Here is a 21,496-nt window from a genome sequence, read left to right as displayed (position 1 = left end):
AGTCTTCATTGATGTTTATTAGCTAAATACATGCCATTTACACACCCTTAGCTGATATTTCTACTTGCATTCTCCTCCATGAAAAGCTACAGCAATTCTGTAGCAAATATCTAGCTTAACTATGGGGAGGTGCTATGAAACTGTGAACTTTCTGAGTTTTTGTTTTTTTCATGATTTCTTGTGCTTCCTTGTTACTCCTAATATCCTATTCAACTATGCACAATGCTGAAACTATTAGTTAAACACAGTATAGGCAAAAATGAGGGTTTACCATATTCAATGAGTGCCATCTACTACAGCAAAAATCTTGAGATTTCTCTTTAAGAGCTAAGCTTTGATCATTTAAATTTGAGTTTCTAATGCTTTGAATTGTCCCTGAGAAATTGATAGCAAAGTCTTTGGAAATTTGACCATGGTAACCCTGCAGCCTCTAACATAAATGAAGGCAACCCACATTGGAAAATGCTTGGGTGAAGGCAGGGTCCTCCACCAGTAGTTTCATATCCATTGGTTCATATCTCACAACTGGGCCTCCTTTATATTGTTGTTTATGTGCTATCATAGCTTCAAAACTTTGAGAGCTACTTTTCCCCTACAAATAACCCTAAAGACAACTAGACCAAATATGACAACAATGGACTCTTTCTTAAAGACAACAAGACCAACTAATGGACAAAAAAACTAATCTAAAGTGAAAAGAAAACAAGGTAGGAATGAAGTTATACGGTGTGAATGTTTAAGGGATAAAAGAAAACAACATGTATTCATGACCCACCGTGACTCTGACCCACAACGTGTTTTAAAAAAAAAGTATCGTTACCACAGCATCACAATTTTGTAGCATGACAAGTGTTCGAAGTGATGGATCCACTACAGAAATGTGAGGAACTTTCATAGCAAACTCTTGGTTTCCCTAACAGGAGTTGCTACGAATTTCTGCAAAATTTTCAAAATGCTAATCATGAACAAATAAGCCTGGAACACATGGAAGTTTGGATTTTAACCTTTATGATTGACCCTATTTAAAATCATATTGACCCTACATAATGACAAGATGACCAAATGACACTTTGTACGTGAACTTTTATTTTGAGAAAATTTAAAACCCTAGCAAATTTGACCAGTTGACTCAAAAACTATTTCTAAGTGTTATCATAGATAACAACAGGTAAGGCGAGGAAGGGGAAGGGAAGGTGTCCCATTCCAAATTAGATTCTTTTCATGGAGTCAAGAAGAAAGACATGTCGAAAGTTAAGTGCTTTCATTGTCATGAAATGGGACATTTTGCTACAAACTGTCCACTCAAGAAGTCCAAGAAGAAGTCCTTAGGAGGAGAGGTGGTGAGGCTTTGGCCTCTCAATTCCAATTGGAATTTACTCTCATTGCATGCATGGTGTCACCAATTATGGGTAGTGTATGGTACCTTGATAGTGGAGCTTCATTCCACATGTCTGGTGACAAGGAGCTATTTAGTGACCTAGAGGAGAAGGATCTCCAGATGCATATCGAGATGGGTGACGACACGAGGTATAGTGCTACTGGATTGGGCACAGTTACTTTTCAGAGGGAGCAGGGTGCTCCTCTCACCTTGAGAGATGTTATGTATTTACCTAGGTTGAAGAAGAACTTAGTATCAATCGTCATGTTGGAGGATAGAGGCTATGATGTGGTCTTTAGCAAAGGAAAGGCGTTCCTTCGACACATAGCCAGGGACTAGGTAAAGAAGATAGGGATTTGATTTAAGAATCTCTATAAGTTGGAGGTAAAGGATTGTGCTTCTTTAAGCATGAAAGCTTTTGAGATCGATACCGATGCCGGTGAATACACCGTGGGAGCAGTATTGATGCAGTAGAGGAAAACTGTATATTACCATTCAGAGACATTCTACCAAGATGTTGTGAACTATCCCACATATGAAAAGGAGTTGTATACAATGGTTCAAAGTGTGAAGAAGTGAAAGCACTATTTGGTTGGCAAGGAGACCATCATTCACATAGATCACCAGCCTTTGCAGTACCTCTAGTCGTAGACCAAGCTTCAACAAGCACGTCATTTCAGATGGATAGGATTCCTCCAGTAGTTTCACTTGGTAATAAAATACAAGAAGGGCACCAACAATAAAGTGGCAAATATGCTTTCTCACCCTCCTATTTCTGCATCTATAGTTTTGCAAAATGCTTCTTTATCTTTTGAAAGTTATGCTGAACAATATGTTGATGATGATGATTTTAAGGATATTTATGCAAATCTAACTCATGGATCACAGGTGGATAATTACCATTTGCAGGGAAAATCGTTGTACCACCTTTGAAAATTTGTATCTGATCTGAAAATGGAATGTACTTGTTTAAGGGTGCAAGGTATCCATTTCCAAGAATTTCAACTGTGAGCTAGACACTCCAAATGACCTCTAAAAATGTATAAACTTATTATTTCTTATACAGAGATAGACTGTAGGGGCATTCACCGGACATGTCACCTCTAAAAAGAGGATGATTTCCAGAGGCTACCTGGCCCTCCACAGGCTCTGCCTAAAGAAATAACCAAGTAAACACTTAGAAGTCTTTGACATACACATACTTGAAGTTTAAGGTCTTGCGGAATGAGATAAGCAACTTTCTATAGCTGAACAGGAGATTATGTGTGTATGAAAGTTATATTCATTTGCTGTTTAATACTTTATATCAGTTTTTTTTAGCATACCATCTCCAGCAAATAAAGACATCAAAATGATAAAGCAGTTCACCCCCTCCTGGGCTACATCTGCTGGACCAAGCCTCTCCAACTAGGCTTGTCCTCTTGTATTAAAATTGCTACAAAGGCTAATACAAGAATATGGGTGTCTCAAAGGACAGATCTGACTGTAAATATAGAAATAGAAGATAGGAATTAGCCAAACATGCTCTTTCCCAAACACTAAACAGTGAATTTTGTACCTTATACAGTACTTTCCCCAATTGGTCCTGGTGGCCCTTTACACTTGCATGGAGAATTTCGAGGTGAATATGACCTCAATTGGTTCTGAAACCTCTTCCATTAGACTTAGAAGGTCGAAAATAGCAGACATAGGCTTTTGAATCACCAAAAACGGATGAACATAGCCCCCAAACAGCTCATGCACTGAAATGGCCCTGGTGGCCCTGAAAGCTTCCCTGAAGCTAAACAGTGAGAAGAATGCCTCAAAAGGAAAAACGAGCTGCAGAAATGGATTTAGAAGGCTGGAAAACTTCAGAAATGACCTTCGTTCCACATTCACTGGCTGCACAATTCCCAATGCAGCTCCCAAACTGATTTGGCCCTAGTGGCTCCTGGAACTTCCACGAAGAACAAACACCTGAAAATGACCTCAGATGGCTGTGAAACCTATGCCAATGGCTTCAGAAGGTCGAAGAGACCCAAAATCAAAAAAAAATTCGTCCAAAACAGACTTTCCTAGCCAACGTTATGGCCATTTAATGTTTCTCCAGTCTGTCCCTAGAAAAACTCCAGCTAACTGTAGTGGAGGTCTAGATAAGTCCGCCGATTATGGCGGGTCCGCCAAATTTGGCGCTCCTACCAAAAATTCTGCCAAGACTGCAGTTACATTTAATGTTCATGTGACCATTTCCTCGGATTGCGTGCCCGGCGGTTAATGCTTGGCGGTTGGGTTAAGCCCTTGGTTTTCAGCACCTGGTCGTATGGCATGGGAGGGGATGGCCCCCTTTGGTTCCCGCCCAAACCAAAATCAAACGTTATAAAAACTTCTGCCACATACATAACAAATGTACCTTTGGTGGTGTGTTGGTAAGCCGTCAAGTTAACTCATACAAGGTTGCGGGTTCAAACCACCGGACCTCCAGTTTCTTTAAACATATGCGCACATTGCTGGCTGACGTCATCTAGGGGCCACGTGGCTCCCTCCGGGCCTGCCACGTGGCAGTCTCTGATTTGTGGTTGAAAATGGAATATTCCCTAGAATATTCTAAGGAATATTTTGTGGAATATTCCTTTTTTAATTTTTTTCAAAAATTAAAATTTCCAATGTTATTAACAAATTCTTCTTTTTGCCATAACTTCCTCATACGGCGATCGTTTTTCGAACCGTTTGTGGCGCTGGAATCGGGAGGACGAGCACTTTCCAGTCGTTTAGGTTTCAATTAGTTCTGAGTACTTTCATTTTTTACCATTTTACGACACTTGGTACTGAGCTCCTGATCACGCCTCCCAAATGAGAAGGTTTTTGGTCCCCAAAAGCTCACTGAATCTCTGAACTGAACTGTACAGCACTTGAGGAACAGAAATATCCTCTTCCGTTCAGCCAAAACAGCATACTGATGCCAAAATGTCCTGCCTTATCAACTGTCGTCATGGCGAATGTTGCTGCATAAACCAAGGACTCGTCGAATCCCAACCAACCTTGTTCGCCAGACAAACTAAAAATTTTCAGAAACCAGCAATGAAACTTGTTGATATATGAGCTGAAATCTTTCTCTAAACATGTGTGTTTGCCGCTGTCATGATGCCCATCCATGGCACCTCTGCTCCAGAAGAAGAACTGCCTCCCAAATGAGAAGGCTCTTACAAAGATGAAACACTTCATCATTTCTCCCCTTTACAATCTTGGAGATCAAATTAACTTTTTCCAAGTCAAGATTACATTACATGCATGGTTAAAAACAAAGTAATCAACCCTTCAAGTTAATCACACATACATGTTTAAAAAACAAGGAAATCATCATGATCCCTGTGCACATGCATATCATTCTCATGCATGCAGTTTATCCTTCAACTTTCTCTTAAGTACAATCATAAGTACAAGATCCTCGATCACATGTACATGTACTTTCAAAGCTGAAATGAATATAACTTTCGCTGCAATAGAGTGAGTCTCATACTCAGCTTTTCCTTCCTGCAACTTGCATTCCCTTAACCAAGAAATGCATTCAATCAAAAGACATGCAACTTTAATTGGATAAGAATTCTAACCACTTCTTACCAATCCATTTCAAAGGCGCTTCCTTTAACTGCACATCGATATCAACATGTGTATCATCCTGACACATATCAATGATGGAAACTTCCTTCCCATTCTTGCCATACTCTTGCTCCAATTTCTTTAACTTTTGTGGAAGCATTGTTGGATTCAGAGTCCAACACCTTTCAGCAGTATGTCCATGCTTATGGCAATAAGTGCAACACATGTTCATCTTCTTGACAGCATGATTTGCATTGTTCATTGGAACTTTGGCTTCTTGCCTCCTTTCCTTCAAAAGTTTCCTGCATGTTGCCATTCTTTTCCAACATCTAGAAACACTATGGTTAAACAAACCACAAAAAGAACATGCAATTCTTTTCCAATGCTTGTGTGGAAATTTTCCATGCTTTACATGATCAAAGGAAATATGATTGAAATTAGATTTATACCTTTCCCTTTCACCTTCATTACCTTCATGAGGAGATGAATCAACCGAAGAAGAAGCTCCTTTTGGAACACCATGAATCCCTTCAATGGTTTTAGAGCTTTCACAATTCTCTTGTTCAAGTGCATGCTTATGCACACCTTCTTCCTGCAAGGTATGTTTCAAACTATTGCATTCATCAAGGATACAACCTTTACAACCTTGAGATAAAGACCCTGAAATGAAACTCCTTCTAGGAACTGTTTCAATTTCCTTCATGGCTACTTTGGAACATTCTCCATAAGATTGTCCATAACCAAGACCCAAATTTTTAGGCCTTACCTCAACCATTATTGGCTCAACTATACCCTGTGCATGTTTGCCCAATCCTTTTCCTTCATATCCCATTTTGGACATCAACCTGGACCCTATGCCTCTGGTATGTTTCTCAAAAGAACCAACATAAACATTCTTATGCGAATTTGAAGACAAACTAGAATTGTTTACCTCTTCTTCAAGCTGATACTTGGCTAAGGCTTCTTTGGAAACAAGGAGTTGTGTCTCCAACTCATGCATCCTTTCCAGCTTCATGTTTGTAATATGAATTTGGCCTTCCATTTCCTGCAATTGGTTAGAAAGCAACTGATTCTCTTCCCTCATGGAATTCAACTGCTCTTGAAGTCTAGAGCTCTTTCTTTCATCCTCATACATTTCTCTCACCATATTCATCATGATGAAAAATTCTTGCTTCAAGCCTTCATCAAAGAATCTTGTGAAGGAGGACGATTTTGAGAACTCAATTATGGAAGTTGTCATTGTAAAAATGAACAAAAGAGCTTCAACAACTCAAACAACAAGTAGTCTGCAGAATAATAAAGCAGTCAATCTCAAACACTGCTTAAGACACCTTTCAAGCTACACAATCAAGCTAGTGATGTCAGTCAAGCAACCTAGTGCTCTGATACCATCTGATCTGAAAATGGAATGTACTTGTTTAAGGGTGCAAGGTATCCATTTCCAAGAATTTCAACTGTGAGCTAGACACTCCAAATGACCTCTAAAAATGTATAAACTTATTATTTCTTATACAGAGATAGACTGTAGGGGCATTCACCGGACATGTCACCTCTAAAAAGAGGATGAGTTCCAGAGGTTACCTAGCCCTCCACAGGCTCTGCCTAAAGAAATAACTAAGTAAACACTTAGAAGTCTTTGACATACACATACTTGAAGTTTAAGGTCTTACGGAATGAGACAAGCAACTTTCTGTAGCTGAACAGGAGATTATGTGTGTATGCAAGTTATATTTATTTGTTGTTTAATACTTTATATCAGTTTTTTTTAGCATACCATCTCCAGCAAATAAAGACATCAAAATGATAAAGCAGTTCACCCCCTCCTGGGCTACATCTGCTGGACCAAGCCTCTCCAACTAGGCTTGTCCTCTTGTATTAAAATTGCTACAAAGGCTAATACAAGAATATGGGTGTCTCAAAGGACAGATCTGACTGTAAATACAAAAACAGAAGATAGGAATTAGCCAAACATGCTCTTTCCCAAACACTAAATAGTGAATTTTGTACCTTATACAGTACTTTCCCCAATTGGCCCTGGTGGCCCTTTACACTTGCATGGAGAATTTCGAGGTGAATATGACCTCAATTGGTTCTAAAACCTCTGCCATTAGACTCAGAAGGTCAAAAATAGCAGACATAGGCTTTTGAATCACCAAAAACGGATGAACATAGCCCCCAAACAGCTCATGCACTGAAATGGCCCTGGTGGCCCTGAAAGCTTCCCTGAAGCTAAACAGTGAGAAGAATGCCTCAAAAGGCAAAACAAGCTGTAGAAATGGATTCAGAAGGCTGGAAAACTTCAGGAATGACCTTCGTTCCACATTCACTGGCTGCACAATTCCCAATGCAGCTCCCAAACTGATTTGGCCCTAGTGGCTCCTAGAACTTCCACGAAGCAAAAACACCTGAAAATGACCTCAGATGGCTGTGAAACCTATGCCAATGGCTTCAGAAGGTCGAAGAGACCCAAAATCAAAAACAAATTCGTCCAAAACGGACTTTCCTAGCCAAAGTTATGGCCATTTAATGTTTCTCTAGTCTGTCCCTAGAAAAACTCCAGCTAACTGTAGTGGAGGTCCAGATAAGTCCGCCAATTATGGCGGGTCCGCCAAATTTGGCACTCCTGCCAAAAATTCCGCCAAGACTGCAGTTACATTTAATGTTCATGTGATCGTTTCCTCGGATTGCGTGCCCGGCGGTTAGTGCTGGCGGTTGGGTTAAGCCCTTGGTTTTCAGAACCTGGTCGTATGGTATGGGAGGGGCTAGCCCCCTTTGGTTCCCGCCCAAACCAAAATCAAACGTTATAAAAACTTCTGCCACATACATAACAAATGTACCTTCAGTGGTGTTATGCGCACATTGCTGGCTGACGTCATCTAGGGGCCACGTGGTGCCCTTTGGGCCTGCCACGTGGCAGTCTCTGATTGGTGGGTGAAAATAGAATATTCCCTGGAATATTCCAAGGAATATTCTGCGGAATATTCCTTTTTTAATTTTTTTCAAAAATTAAAATTTCCAATGTTATTAACAAATTCTTCTTTTTGCCATAACTTCCTCATACGGCGACCGTTTTTCGAACCGTTTGCAGTGCCGGAATCGGGAGGACGAGCACTTTCCAGTCATTCAGGTTCCAATCAGTTCTGAGCACTTTCATTTTTGACCATTTTACGACACTTGGTACTGAGCTCCTGATCAGTATCCCCACCAATTAGAGAATACTTGTAATCAAAGAGGCACATACCTCTCTTGTGTTAGGTAATTTTGGTGTAGGGAAAACTTTGTGTCATTTGCAGAGGTTGTGTTATTGGCCTCACATGAAAAATATTGTGACTCGATATGTAAGGGGATTTGTGTTGTGTTAAGTTAGTAAGCCCACTAATAGAAATTTGGGGCTTTACACACCACCTCCTATTCCGAGTCGTCCATGGGAAAGTGTGTCAATGGATTTTGTAGGTGGTTTTCCTTTGTCTAGGAGAGGTCATGACTATTTGTATGATGTTGTGGATTGATTTAGAAAAATGTGTGTCTTAATGCCTTGTAAAAAGAAGGTCACTATAGGGCAGACTTCTCATCTCTTCTTCCAATTTGTATGGGTCCACTTTGGGTTGCTCACATCCATTGTGTTTGATCGAGACTCTCACTTTCTTGGAGAGTTTTGGACAAGTTTGTGGAGAATGATGGACACCAAGTTGAAGAGGAGCATGGAATTTCATCTGCATACTGATAGACAAATAGAGGTTGTCAACCACATAGTGATACACTTACTTCAAGGCTATTGTGGCAAGCATCCCAAGTTGTGGGATGAGTAACTTCACTATGTACAACATGCATACACTAGGTTGTGCATTCATCCACTTAGAGCTCAATGTTCAAGACATGCCTTGGCTATTTTCCAAGGGATCCCTTAGACATGGTCTTTGGGAAAGATGAATATTCCAGTGGGAATGATGATAGGGACAAAGCGCTAAAGTTCATTCAACGAATTCAGATGATTCACTAGGCAGTGCATGAGTAGTTGGAGAAAAGTCAAGCTCAATACAAAGCTCGACATGCCAATCACTGATTCGATCACCAATTCCAGGTTGGAGACAAATTGTGGCTCCACATCAGCAAAAACAAAATGGAAGGGGAAGGAAATAAGTTGAGACCAATCCAATATGGCCCATTCACCATATTAGAGAAGACTGGAAACAATGCTTTTCATCTCGATTTTTCAACATACATGCAGATGTAATTAGTGGTGAACGTTGAAAACTTGAAGATTTATGAGCCTCCTTTGATCATGGACACCAGAGAGGTTGGACAAGTTCCTATAGTGGACGACTTTGCACCAGAATACTTGGACAAGCTACTGTAGGGCATCATTCTTGACAGAAAGAACAGGAGTTTACGATGGGGAGATGTGGAGTACCTTCGTATTGGTTTCAAAGGAATTAATCCAAGTAAGGCTCGATGGATTGAAAAGGAGAAAGTGAGGGAGTGATTCTCTCACTTTCCAATTGACTGATAAAGATTTTGGAATCCCAAAAAATCATTAATGGGGAGGAATGATCCAGGTGGCTCTAGAAATAGAAGTGGCCTTGAAAAATATCAAAAATCAAAGTCATTATATGGAAGTGAAACTAGGACTAGATCATAGTTCTCATCGCCCCGATTCCAACGGTGTGAACGACACTCAAATCCAAGTTCATATGCTCAAGATATAGCCGTTCAAAGATTTGGTCAAACTAGGCCAAGTTGCAGTCACTAACGAGGCGGAAATTTGGTGAACGGACAGTGCACGGAAAATGGCAGTCGGAAAGGGTGAATTTGTCACCTCTTTAATTTTCCTAATGACCCCTAAAAATCTGATATTTTGTTCATAAGGTTGGTATTAAAAAAAATATAAGGGGCCAGGCCACCAACCCCACCACCCCTCCACAAATATATTATATTAAAGTTTGAAAAAAAACTGACCAGTTGGTGGGTGGTAAAACCCCTCCAACCAGCATGGACTAACTGTAAGTCAAGTATGGCATTAGCACGGTCTATCCGCAACCACTAACGAATATATATATACCAACCATGAGGCCGGCGAGATTCGTACCTGTCCGACCCGGTAGGTCGACCCACCAAAAAGTGTGGCCTCATATCCATTCATAACGGTGGAACCAACAAAGTCCTCACTACATGCCAAATGTAACACGGAGGAACCAAAATGGGAGTGTCGCGGTTTGGAACCCATGACCTCCCAACAGACAATGCCTTATTTTTACACCACCAACCAACAAGCTGTTAAGCCCTTGTTGGAAGGTCCCCACCCACTTATCATTTGAACCCTTCACATTTTCCATTGGACCCATCAGCGGAGGAATGGAGCGGAGTCTAGAGCGGAACCTTGAAGAGGGGTAACTTTTGATGCTGAGAAGATTCCTTTGGGGTCTAGAAGTTCCATTGTCAGAATATGGTCGATTTTATAGTCATTTGACTCGATTTTATGCCATGAATCCAATGGTGATGTTCGTTTTTGCATCTGAGCTTTGCATTTTTCATCCATAACAGAAATTGGAGGTATAAGGGTAATTTATGTAAAGTTGATCGTAATTCATTTTTGCTTACATTTAATGAAAGAATGATTCCCCACTTTGAGCAAGGCCCGGAGACATAACCCACATTGGGTGAACTCCATAATCAAATCATTTGTGTGACTTTGATTTCATGGTTTCTTTATGATTTCTACTTCTTTTTATGTGTTTAAGTTACTTCCTTACATGCTCTTTTATATGCAATTATGTATGTTTCACTCTTTATAAGCTGATTGTTGCTGAGGCTATGAGTCATGAGAATTATTTCACTCTCTTTTCAGTAGTAGGGTTGGATGAATAATTATTTTTTAATTAAAATATATACAAGTTAGTGTTCCTCTTAAACACACTATGAATTCTCCCCCCATATTACATATATTATAACTAATAAACACTTGTCTTATGCCTACTAACACGTTCATTTCAATTTCCACACTTTTGCAATTAACACATGTTTAGACACAAGAAATATGGATGTTGGATGTTATTCTAACAGCTCCCAAAAACTAATGATCAACTCACTTGATAAAGGGACACAAATTTTCCCTTATTAGACCTCAATCCTATTTTCCTCCAACATTTATTCATTTAAGTATGACAACCCACACCTTTTCAACCAACACTTGCTAAATCACAATAAACAATTAGTAAACCAAATGATATGTGGATATTGGAGATTATTTCCAACACCTTGTCTACAACTAAGTATACACGAAGTTAAAAAATGGGCACACCTCTACCCTTATGAAACCTCAAATGCATACATCCTCTAACACCCAACTTGGAGGCATGTCATTGAAGCTATATTTCCCACAATCATATTTTAATGGTGTTTGATAATCCTAATGCATATAACAACTATTAAAATAGCATGACAACTTCATCATTGACCTTATCAATAATGTTATCAATGAAGTGCGCCTCTTCATTGCTATTTTTTCTAATAATGTATTTGGTACCTCTATTAATCGATTGTTTCCTTAGACATGCCATCTTTCTCTTTGACTTCTTATATTGACTCATGGGTACAATAGAATCCTTATTTCTCTTCCCTTCTTTGACAACTCTAAATTTTAGTCTCATTCAATCATATTTAAACATAGGATTTTGACCCAAACTCTTTTTTGTTTCAACCTAACAATTTATTTCCTGGGGATCTGCTTCTTAGTTTCAACGTTGTTTCCCTTTATACCAAAATCCCCATTCAAGAGGCCATTGATGTCATTACTCGAATCACTGACCAGGACACTGCCAAATTAGTTTGCCTCTGCCTCACCTCGACTTTTCTCAGTTTCCAAGGTGAATTCTATGAGCAAACTTGCGGTGTTGCAATGGGTTCCCCTCTTTCCCCTATTGTTGCTAACCTTTTTTATGGAGTATTTTGAAACCAAGGCCTTAGCCTCAGCCAAATTTCACCCTAAGAAGTGGAAGAGGTTTGTTGATGACACTTGCATCGTTTGGCCTCATGGTCGTGAAAAGTTGGATCTATTTCTAAACCACCTTAACTCCCAATCTAAATCCATTAAGTTCATGATGGAAGTAGAGGTGGATGGATGCCTTCCTTTCCTTGACATTCTCCTCTCTAGAATGGATGATGGTTCCATTTCTCACAATGTTTTTTGCAAAAAAACTCACACGGAGCAATATCTTCATGCTAGTTCTCATCATTTTCCCGCTCAGAAATTTGGTGTTCTCAGCACCCTTGTTACCCGTGCGCTGAGAATATCTGATGATAACAACCTTGAGCAAGAGAAGTCTCATCTCCTTGAAGTCTTTAAGAATAATAGGTACAACAGAACTCAGAGCCTCAAGGCCTTTCAAAGAGCCTGTAAAGAATCTAGAGTTAAAACTGCTCGTGTTGATCCTATATCCAAGGTTCATCTCCCATTTATTCAAGGGACCACAGATAGGATTGCCCATATCCTTAGACGAAATAATGTTTCCTCTTCGTTCAAGCCTCTAAGGACCATTAGAAATTCTCTTAGTTCAGTTAAATACCCTATTGATCCGAAAGACATGAAAGGCGTTTACCTGATTCCATGTTCCTGCGGTACTCCATATATTGGAGAAACAGGTCGGTCGATTAACCAAAGGATCCATGAGCACGTTACAAACATAAGGCACAATCGTTCCCGCTCATTGGCTCTTGCCGAATATGCGGAGAAATCCAAGCACCATGTCTATATTGAGGATTCGAGTGTCATTGTTAGGGTTGACCATTTCCACCATAGGAAGCTTAGGGAGGCTATTGAGATTGAAGGCATGCTAGGAATCTCAACAGAGATGATGGTTGGAAGATAAGTAAGAGTTGGATTCCAGCCCTCTCCTTATGATCCTCTTACCCCCCTTTTTTCCTTTATATATATATATTTTCTCTTTTTCGGTATATATGTATATAATTATAATAAACCCTCCTGCTCCTAAGTTCCTCTTTTCCCATAAAATTTTATCCTTTTTTGACCCTTTTTAACTTAATTAAAATCAATTATCATTCTCCTAATTTCCTCATAATACATTTCCTCTCTTTACTTTTCAATAGATATTATTTAGATCTAAACTTTTTATTTTTAATCTCCTTGAACCCCTTTTTATTTAGTTTTATAGCTTATTCTTTGTTGTTAATTTATGAGTATTCCTTATGATATATTATTCCCAAAATCCAATGTATAACTAAAGTGATTAACCTACTCTTAACCTCTCTTTATTCGTTTCATTAGTGATTATAACCTAATTATTATTTAATATTAAACAACAACTATTTTTATCTTATAACTTTATTATTATAACAACTATTAATTACTTATTCTTAACCCATCTTATTAATTTATTTATTATTTAATATTAAATAACAACTATTTTTAACATTATTATTATAACAACTATTAATTCTTAACCACCGCCCCACCACCTCCGCCCCCGCCCCCGCCCTTTATTAATTTAATCTGTGCTCCTAACATCTATTTTATAACTAATTTTAGAATATCAAATATTTTATAAATTTAAAATATTAAACCCCCTTTTTTATGAATTTAAAAATATTAAATATTAAATCTAACTTTTCAAAAAGTTTATTTACTTGTTTGACTAGTCTCCAACCTAACCTTGGGCAATGATGCATCTTTACTATTTATTCATGAAGATTCTATGATTTCTCTCACCTTGTCTTGAAAATGAACTACATTAGTTGGTTCGAAACGTTGACCAAATCCTAATGATGTGATTAATCCGAAAGACTTCTATCTACAATATGGATCACAAAATTCTCAGATCTAACAATATTTATATACTCATAATTGGTTACTCTTTGATTGATCACCATTCTCATTGGACTTATCTCTTGGATTAAATAGTCTCATTCACAATATCCACTAACAACATTTTAGGCAAAACCTTATAGCAACAACTATAACATTAAAATCACACCATATAGCATTGATACCATGTACAAAACATTAAAAAGTTAAAAAAAACATACATAAATTACTCAAAATATATAGATTTTTCTAACACTTAACCTAACTTAGAATTGTTTTATGACTATAAAATCTCCACTCACAACAATGTTTATTATCAGCCAGAAAAATTAGATTCAAGTTATAAAATTTCATACATTTTAAACTTATTACACATCTTACAATAGAAAGACATGTCCCCTATGAGTCTAAAATGTTCATTTCAATTCAATTTGATAGGGAAAAATTTCCGTTGGCACACATTAAATGTAGAGATTGGATATTATTTCTAACACAAATTAATCAAATTAATAATATAACATTTAATTTGGTTAATTGTGTCAACTAATTCACTACGTGATTATGACTTAGTTGATGCATAAATGAAGCATACATGGAGAACATCTCAAAGGTTGAGAGAATGTGACGGTTTCATTTTGTACTTTGCATGTGTTTATTGTAGTCAAAGACAAAGAGAAAAGATGTTGAAAGTAAATAATTTCCTTTTATATTTTTTAGAGGAGGAAAAATATTCTGATTTATATTTATAATTAAAAATAAAGTTATATTTTTCATGCATCTTTAAATAAATATTTTTATATTTTTCACATGTTAATAATATATCCTCTTTTTCAGGATTGTAAAAGACAATTCCATATTATTTTTCTATACTTCCCCATTTCATAAGCAAAATGTATTTCAAAATATTACAAAAGATGTCCTTTATAAGATATAGATACAAGAAATTGTGTATCATCGTTACTTGTTTGTTTTGTTTTAAAACATTATAAATTTCAATATTTCCAACCTTATTATGGTCATTCTATTTGTTGTTAATATTACAACCCAATGTGGGGAAAGTTTTAATTATTTTCTCCCAAAAGTGGCTTCCATCCCTCCCACTCCCCATGAGATTTGAACCTATGACCTGGTGGGGACTCAACCCCAAGCAAACCAATTGGTCTACACCTCATGGGTTTTAATTAAAATCATTATAAAACATCAATAATCCCAAGCTCATTATGGTCACTTGATTTGTTGTTGATATTGCAACCCAATGTGGTAAAAAAGTTCACTCACTTGCAGTCATAAATAAAATATTGCAATGTCCACATGATGTAATACAATTTCATATCAACTTTAAACGTAGATAAACTAATTAGAAGTAAAGTGAAAGATGTTTAAACCTTATACTTTTCAAAAATATTGACGTATACTTTTTTTTTGTTAACCTTGGTGGGACCTTCTTTTTCTATTTATAGAACACAAGTTTACACCACATATGTGAGATAGGTGGCCTCAACTTGCCCAGTGGGAAACCAAGTCTGTTGGCCACCTATCCTCGTTATAAACCATCCAAAAATAATATAGTTTTAGTCGATCTAACCAAGCTATATATGTATCAGTATCATGATAAGAGTCTATGTGTCTATCTATCATAAGCATGCATCAGTAAAAGTAAATGCTATCCGCAAGAAACAAAAAAACATCCAAGAAATTGACTAATCATGTTGTTCTTCTGAGGAAGACTCCACCGGAGCCGGGTCTTTGGCTAAGTCTCCAGACATGTTAGCAAGCTCAATAATGCAAGGGATGTGGCTTTGGATTCGATCAAGGCGGATGTCCTACTTACACAGCTGAAATTGGATTGTTTGCAAGTCTTTTTTGTAATTTGGCATGTCCTGGAGGGTCATAGCCATCCCCACTGACATTTGCTCCATTTCCTTCCCCATGAGGCTCTTCATGAGCCAGTACAGATATAGCATCTATTTAAATTGGGTGAGTCTGCCCCTAGTACTCTCAGGATCCGAGATTACAACCCACCAATTCTCCATTTCCTCTTCGAAGTCCTTCTCCTGTTTTATCTTCTCCTCCCATTCGTCCAAAATATTACGGATGCCTGCATCCATTCCTTCCCTATAAGTTGTTGTCGCTTCGCTAATGAGGCATTCTACAGGCTTCCTCCCATGCCTAGGTTCCGAAGTGCTCGGGTCTGCTGCTTGAGTCGAATCCCTCCCCTTCAAGTCGGACCATCTCTTCTCTTTTCCGTGCCTATTCACACACGAGATGCATTAGCTCTCGGGATGTGGTCTCATGCCTCTTCGGATTGATGCAGGTTCCCCTCCCCTCACGCTTCCCATCACAATTGCCTCTGCCCAGGTGCCCCTCTGCCCCAAGATGCAGTGCCTCTCCTCTACCTGATGTGGTTGTGCCTCTCTTCTGCCTCTCGTTTTCCTTTCTCACATGCCTTGTGATAGTCTCACCACCCCCCTGGTTATGCCAATACTCTCGCCTACTCACAGGGGTGATGTCTCGGTGGCAGACCCAATTTATGCTTACGGCTCTCACCACCAGTCCATCAAGCTAGGTTACCGTCACTCCCACTTGCATTGCCTTCCCTCGCCCCTCTAGCCAATGTTGCTGCCTCACATCTCTTCCAAGAAGAGTTACCTCTCTTCTCTTCTCTTCCCGTGGCCATCGCGCATGCTTAGTCGCAGTCTCCCCACCCTCTTTGGTATACCAACTATCTCGTTCACTCACAGGAGGTTTCTCAAGGTTCCAGCCCCAGTTTTCTTTCTCGACTCTAGCCTCTGGCCCAAACGCGATCACCATCCCCCTAGCTTACGCTGGTCTCCCCGGCCTTCCCCTCAATTTCCCTCCCCTGTCATCTCCCGCACCCCCCAGCCATGAATTAACATAGTAACCATAGTAATGGGCTTATAAGGCCAACAAACATACCCATAAACGGTTCGTAGAGGTCGTTGTTGGTAGCTCCACAGTCTTGCGCCCTCGCTCCTTCCTCCTCCTGTAATCTCGACTATACTCCTCTCTTTGTCCTGACTTCTTTCATAATCCCATTCCACCTTGCTTTGTCGCATCACCCATCCTGCCTTAACCGCCTCACCTCCTTCTCCGCCCTGGTCCTGCCTACCACTTCTCCCATGTCTTCTGTCAGGTAGCATGCGGGAGCCACCTTACCCATCACCATGAACGTGTGGGGGGCGGTGGGTGGTACCCTTCCCTTACATAACATAACTACCATGTCTGACCAGCATCCTCGCCTGGCTCAGGCACGCACCCCGATCGGTGGAAAATAGTGATGTATACTTAAAAATATGTTAATAACATAAAATTTTTTTAATGTGGACAATGTAGTCCATAAATATAATTTAATGTCGACTATGTATATATTATGTACTGTTTAAAAAAGATTATGCATATGTCATATAAAACAATCCAAAAATGAATTTTTTATGGTTAAAACATTTGAAGTAGTCTCACTATTTAACATTTTGGTTATATATATATATATATATATATATATATATATAGAGAGAGAGAGAGAGAGAGAGAGAGAGAGAGAGAGAGAGAGAGAGAGAGAGAGATCAAATTTCCCTTTAATTTGACAAAGATTTTTTGAACTTACAAGTTGATGTTATGTACTCTATATAACATTAAAAATAGGCATATATTATGTAAAACATTTTTATGTCAACTATGCATATATATTATATATTGTTTAAAAAAATAGTGTATATATCATACAAAGCAATTGAAAAAAATAAAAGTTTATGGTTACAATGTTTGAAATAATATTACTCTTTTATATTTTGATATTTTTTAGGTATTTTATGTTTTGTTGATTTTTCCTGAAATCTAACAAAGATATTTTGGATAGAGAGAGAGAGAGCGCCACTACATATTCATTAGGATCTATTAAGAGGGGTGAAATTTTCTTTCAAATTTTGCACTCTAAAAGAGGTTTGCACCTAAAGAGATTTGAACCCTCTCGACACAAGCTAGATCTGTGCTTAATATTGATAAAAAATGAATATTCTATTAATTAAATGGCTCTCCAAGTGGGATACCTGGAGAGTGACCAAGCACTACACATAATACACTTCTATTCAATCAGGAGAACCTAGTACATATAGGCTCTCACACTCTCCAGGTACCTCACCTAAAGAGTCATTTAGTTAATATATTGAGTTTTTATCAAATATCATTTGAAAAATTAAGTCTTTATGGTTAAAACCTTTGAAGTAGTCTCACTACTTTTTAGGTAAAAAATTTGCCAATTTTCCCTGAAATCCAACAAAGATTTGACTTACAAGTTTAAGGTATGTACTTTATATAGCATTCAAAAATAAAATTTAAACAATGAATATATATATATATATATATCTATATATATATATATATTCATTGTTTAAATTTTATTTTTGAATGCTATATAAAGTACATAACGAGAGAGAGAGATATTTTTTCAAATTTTGCACTCTAAGAGTGGTTTGCACTTGAATATATTTGATTCATCTTGGCGCATGCTAGATACATGCTTAAGAAGGATCTATGCTAGTGATAATTAATGTCCATTAAGACCAATATGGTCTATCTAACCTTGTAAGAGATTACTCAAAATTCTTTAACATTTTATTTATATGCTAAAAAACATTAAGAGAAGCGTTCCAAGATCACCTTAGTTTTGTTGACTTAAAACGTCAAAAAGGTTAGTAGTGTGATAAATATTTTGAAAATCAGATTGAATGTGAGTATACTGAACTAAGACAATATAAGATAACCTGCTTTTCATCTTCAATCTTTTAGCACTGCAAAAGTGACAAACTATTTCATCTTAGGGTGTTTTGGGAATTGATCAATACCCAATTTCACTATGAAGCTTATGAGAATTTATTTTTATTTTACCAATGTTCATTCTCTTCTTAACATTAGTCAAGACAGATAGATACTTTTGATTTTCACTATGAAGCTTATGAGAATTTATTCTTATTTTACCAATGTTCATTCTCTTCTTAACATTAGTCAAGGCAGATATATACTTTTGATTTTTGAGATTGGGGTTGATTTTTTCCTTATAACTCTTTATCACGCGACAATTTCTCCTTAAATTTGGAAGTAAAATATTTTTAATATTATCTTTATTCTACAAAATGACGTCCCCCTTAACCCCCAATGATCTAGCCAAGACTTGTGATCCTTATGCCATCATTGCTTGAGCTTAAAGTGGGGGTTTAGGCTAGAGTTAGAAGCAATTTTAGGAAACCTCTTTGCTTCCATGTTGTTTAACTTCTTCTTCTTATGCATAAGATACCTAGTCATAGCCATGCTTTCAATGGGGGAAATGCTTGCTTCAAGTTGGAGGACAAGATAGGAAGTATTTCCTTTAATCTTAAGATTATAAATTGTAAACCACTTTTGGATCCATTATATCTTCTTCCACAATTTTTTAAAAACATTACAACCCCAAACTACACATCCATATAAAATAACAAAATTAACTATAAAATATATTCTATCAATTATTATAATATATTAAACTCACATTAGATATATTGTTATAATAATTATACTCCTTATTAAATATCATTATACTCTAAGAATTCTTGAATTAATTGTACTCTAACCATTCTAAAGTTACAATACCATCCTTAAAATAAAAAAATTACAATACCATCCTTAAAATAAAAGGAACTAGTTAAAACTAAACTTAAAATGAATTTACACTTACACCCAAATGGAGATTGGATGCGGTTTAGACTTGAACCAAACTGTAGACTCGATGCGGTCATTACCTAGCTGTAGTTTTGTGAAGTGTTTAGCTTCTAAAGCATTGGTAGCATTAAATATTTCATATTTTGATTAAAAACGGAAGTAATGAAAATTTTAAAAACATATTTACTTTGATGAAAATCTTAAAAGCATAAAATCTTTGATGAAAAAGAGAGACCCCGTGTATATTTGTTATGGCAAGAGCTTTGTTATGGTAAGAGTTAACGGGTCTGCCATTGAGCCTTAAATGTTCGGTTATATGCGTTCTCAATAGCTGTTTAACACACACGTTATTTTTTTTATTTATTTATCACTGCGCACGTGTTAAACAGCTATCGCATATAACCAAACAATTATACCCAATGGCAAGCCCGTTAGCTCTTGCCGTTATATTTGACGAGTGTACATGCGGGGACATGTCAAGGACAACGAAAACATTTAAAGTGAAGGTGGCAAAAGCTAAAGTAGCAACTGTGGGTGATTATTGCGATAAAGGGCCGCTTACCCCATGCATCAACTTTTACAAATTTTCCCACAAACTTTTACAGGTAGTGCAGGATCTGTAGTTGAACTTTTACGACTCTTTCCACGAAGTTGCGTCTGTAGTTGAACTTTTACAACTCTTTCGACAAAGTTTTATTAACAGACATTGTAGAATCTTGGTTCTGTAGATCGTAGTCGTCCAACGTCCATGCGCTTTCAGTAAGGTACCTAATGATTAGTGCCTTGCAGGTCTAGATCAATATAGACATAATCATTAATTAATATTATGTGTTAATGCTTCTTTAACCTCAATAAAGGATATGTTTTAAAAAGGATATGTGTTTCTCATGAACTGTACTTCTTCCCTGAAGGTCGTTACATCGTCCAGTACGCTCCTACATTTTATTCTTTATTTTCATTATTGCAATCCACAATCACACATCACATCCAATATATATCAGTTTTAAATATCAGCAAATTGAAGTACTATACAGATTTTAGCCTCCTCAATTCGTTCTGAACTTCATTTATGATTTATGATTTGAATATAAATAAATAAATGATTAAACTATAAAAAGGATAACGTTTGCCAAATTCCCAATGAAGGTATAAAATAGATCCATATTTGAAGTTAATTGTATAACTTCCTCACTTCGTTCTGAACTTCATTTATGATTTGAACATATATATAAATGATTAAACTATAAAAAGGATAACGTTTAACCATATTTGAGGTTAATTGTATAACAATTTTCTTTTGAAAGATGAATTTGATATGAATTTAATTAAAATATAAAATTAATATGGATGTGGGGAAATTTATATTGAGGAAAAAGAAAAAGAATTTGATATGAATTTAATAAAAATATAAAATTGATAGAGATGTGAGGAAATTTAAATAAGAGAAAAATTAAAGACAAGATTTAAAAAATTACTAAAATGATTCATTATAGATATGTTATTTAAGGAGAAGTAGGGCTTACAAAATTATAAAAAATAGTCCTCATGATGGAAATGTTTTTTTTTCGAGTATAATCAATTAAGAAAACCATAAAAAAAATAAGATAAACTTTATTTAAACCTTAAGTTAAAAGAGTTGAAAGGAAATAAAATATTTATATATTTTATGAAAGGAAAGAAAAATGTTGAAATGAAAGAAATATTTATATATTTTCTGGACAAAATCAAACATGATATATTTAATAAGAGATTATAGATTGAGAAGAGTTTAAGGAGTTGTTTTTTCTTGATTGCCAATTTTTTATGTATTTGGTTACATAATAAAGACTATTGTGTTTTTATCCATCTTGTGTGTTCATTGCTAGTGCCAATTGAATTAATTTTAGGTTCATTGATGATTCATTTTATTGTTTTGTTGAAGTAATTCCTTTTGGCAACTAAATTCCCAAACCACTAATTTCAATGCTAGTGCCCATTGCATTCATTGTGGGTTCATTGACTATTCATTCTAT

The 21,496-nt window shown here is 36.9% G+C and overlaps 1 pseudogene; it reads right to left on the bottom strand.

The window, feature by feature from the left end:
* LOC149174133 (indole-3-acetic acid-amido synthetase GH3.5-like) overlaps window positions 1-21,496 on the bottom strand; it is an 89,051-nt pseudogene that overhangs the window by 9,986 nt on the left and 57,569 nt on the right.

Source organism: Pinus tabuliformis, chromosome 4_1, assembly GCF_031772625.1.
Source record: "Pinus tabuliformis cultivar Carrire ecotype Pingquan chromosome 4_1, CPIR1, whole genome shotgun sequence".
NCBI classification, from domain to species: Eukaryota; Viridiplantae; Streptophyta; class Pinopsida; order Pinales; family Pinaceae; genus Pinus; species Pinus tabuliformis.
Note: the sequence above shows the minus strand (reverse complement) of the source record. Positions and strands in the feature narration are given on the sequence as shown.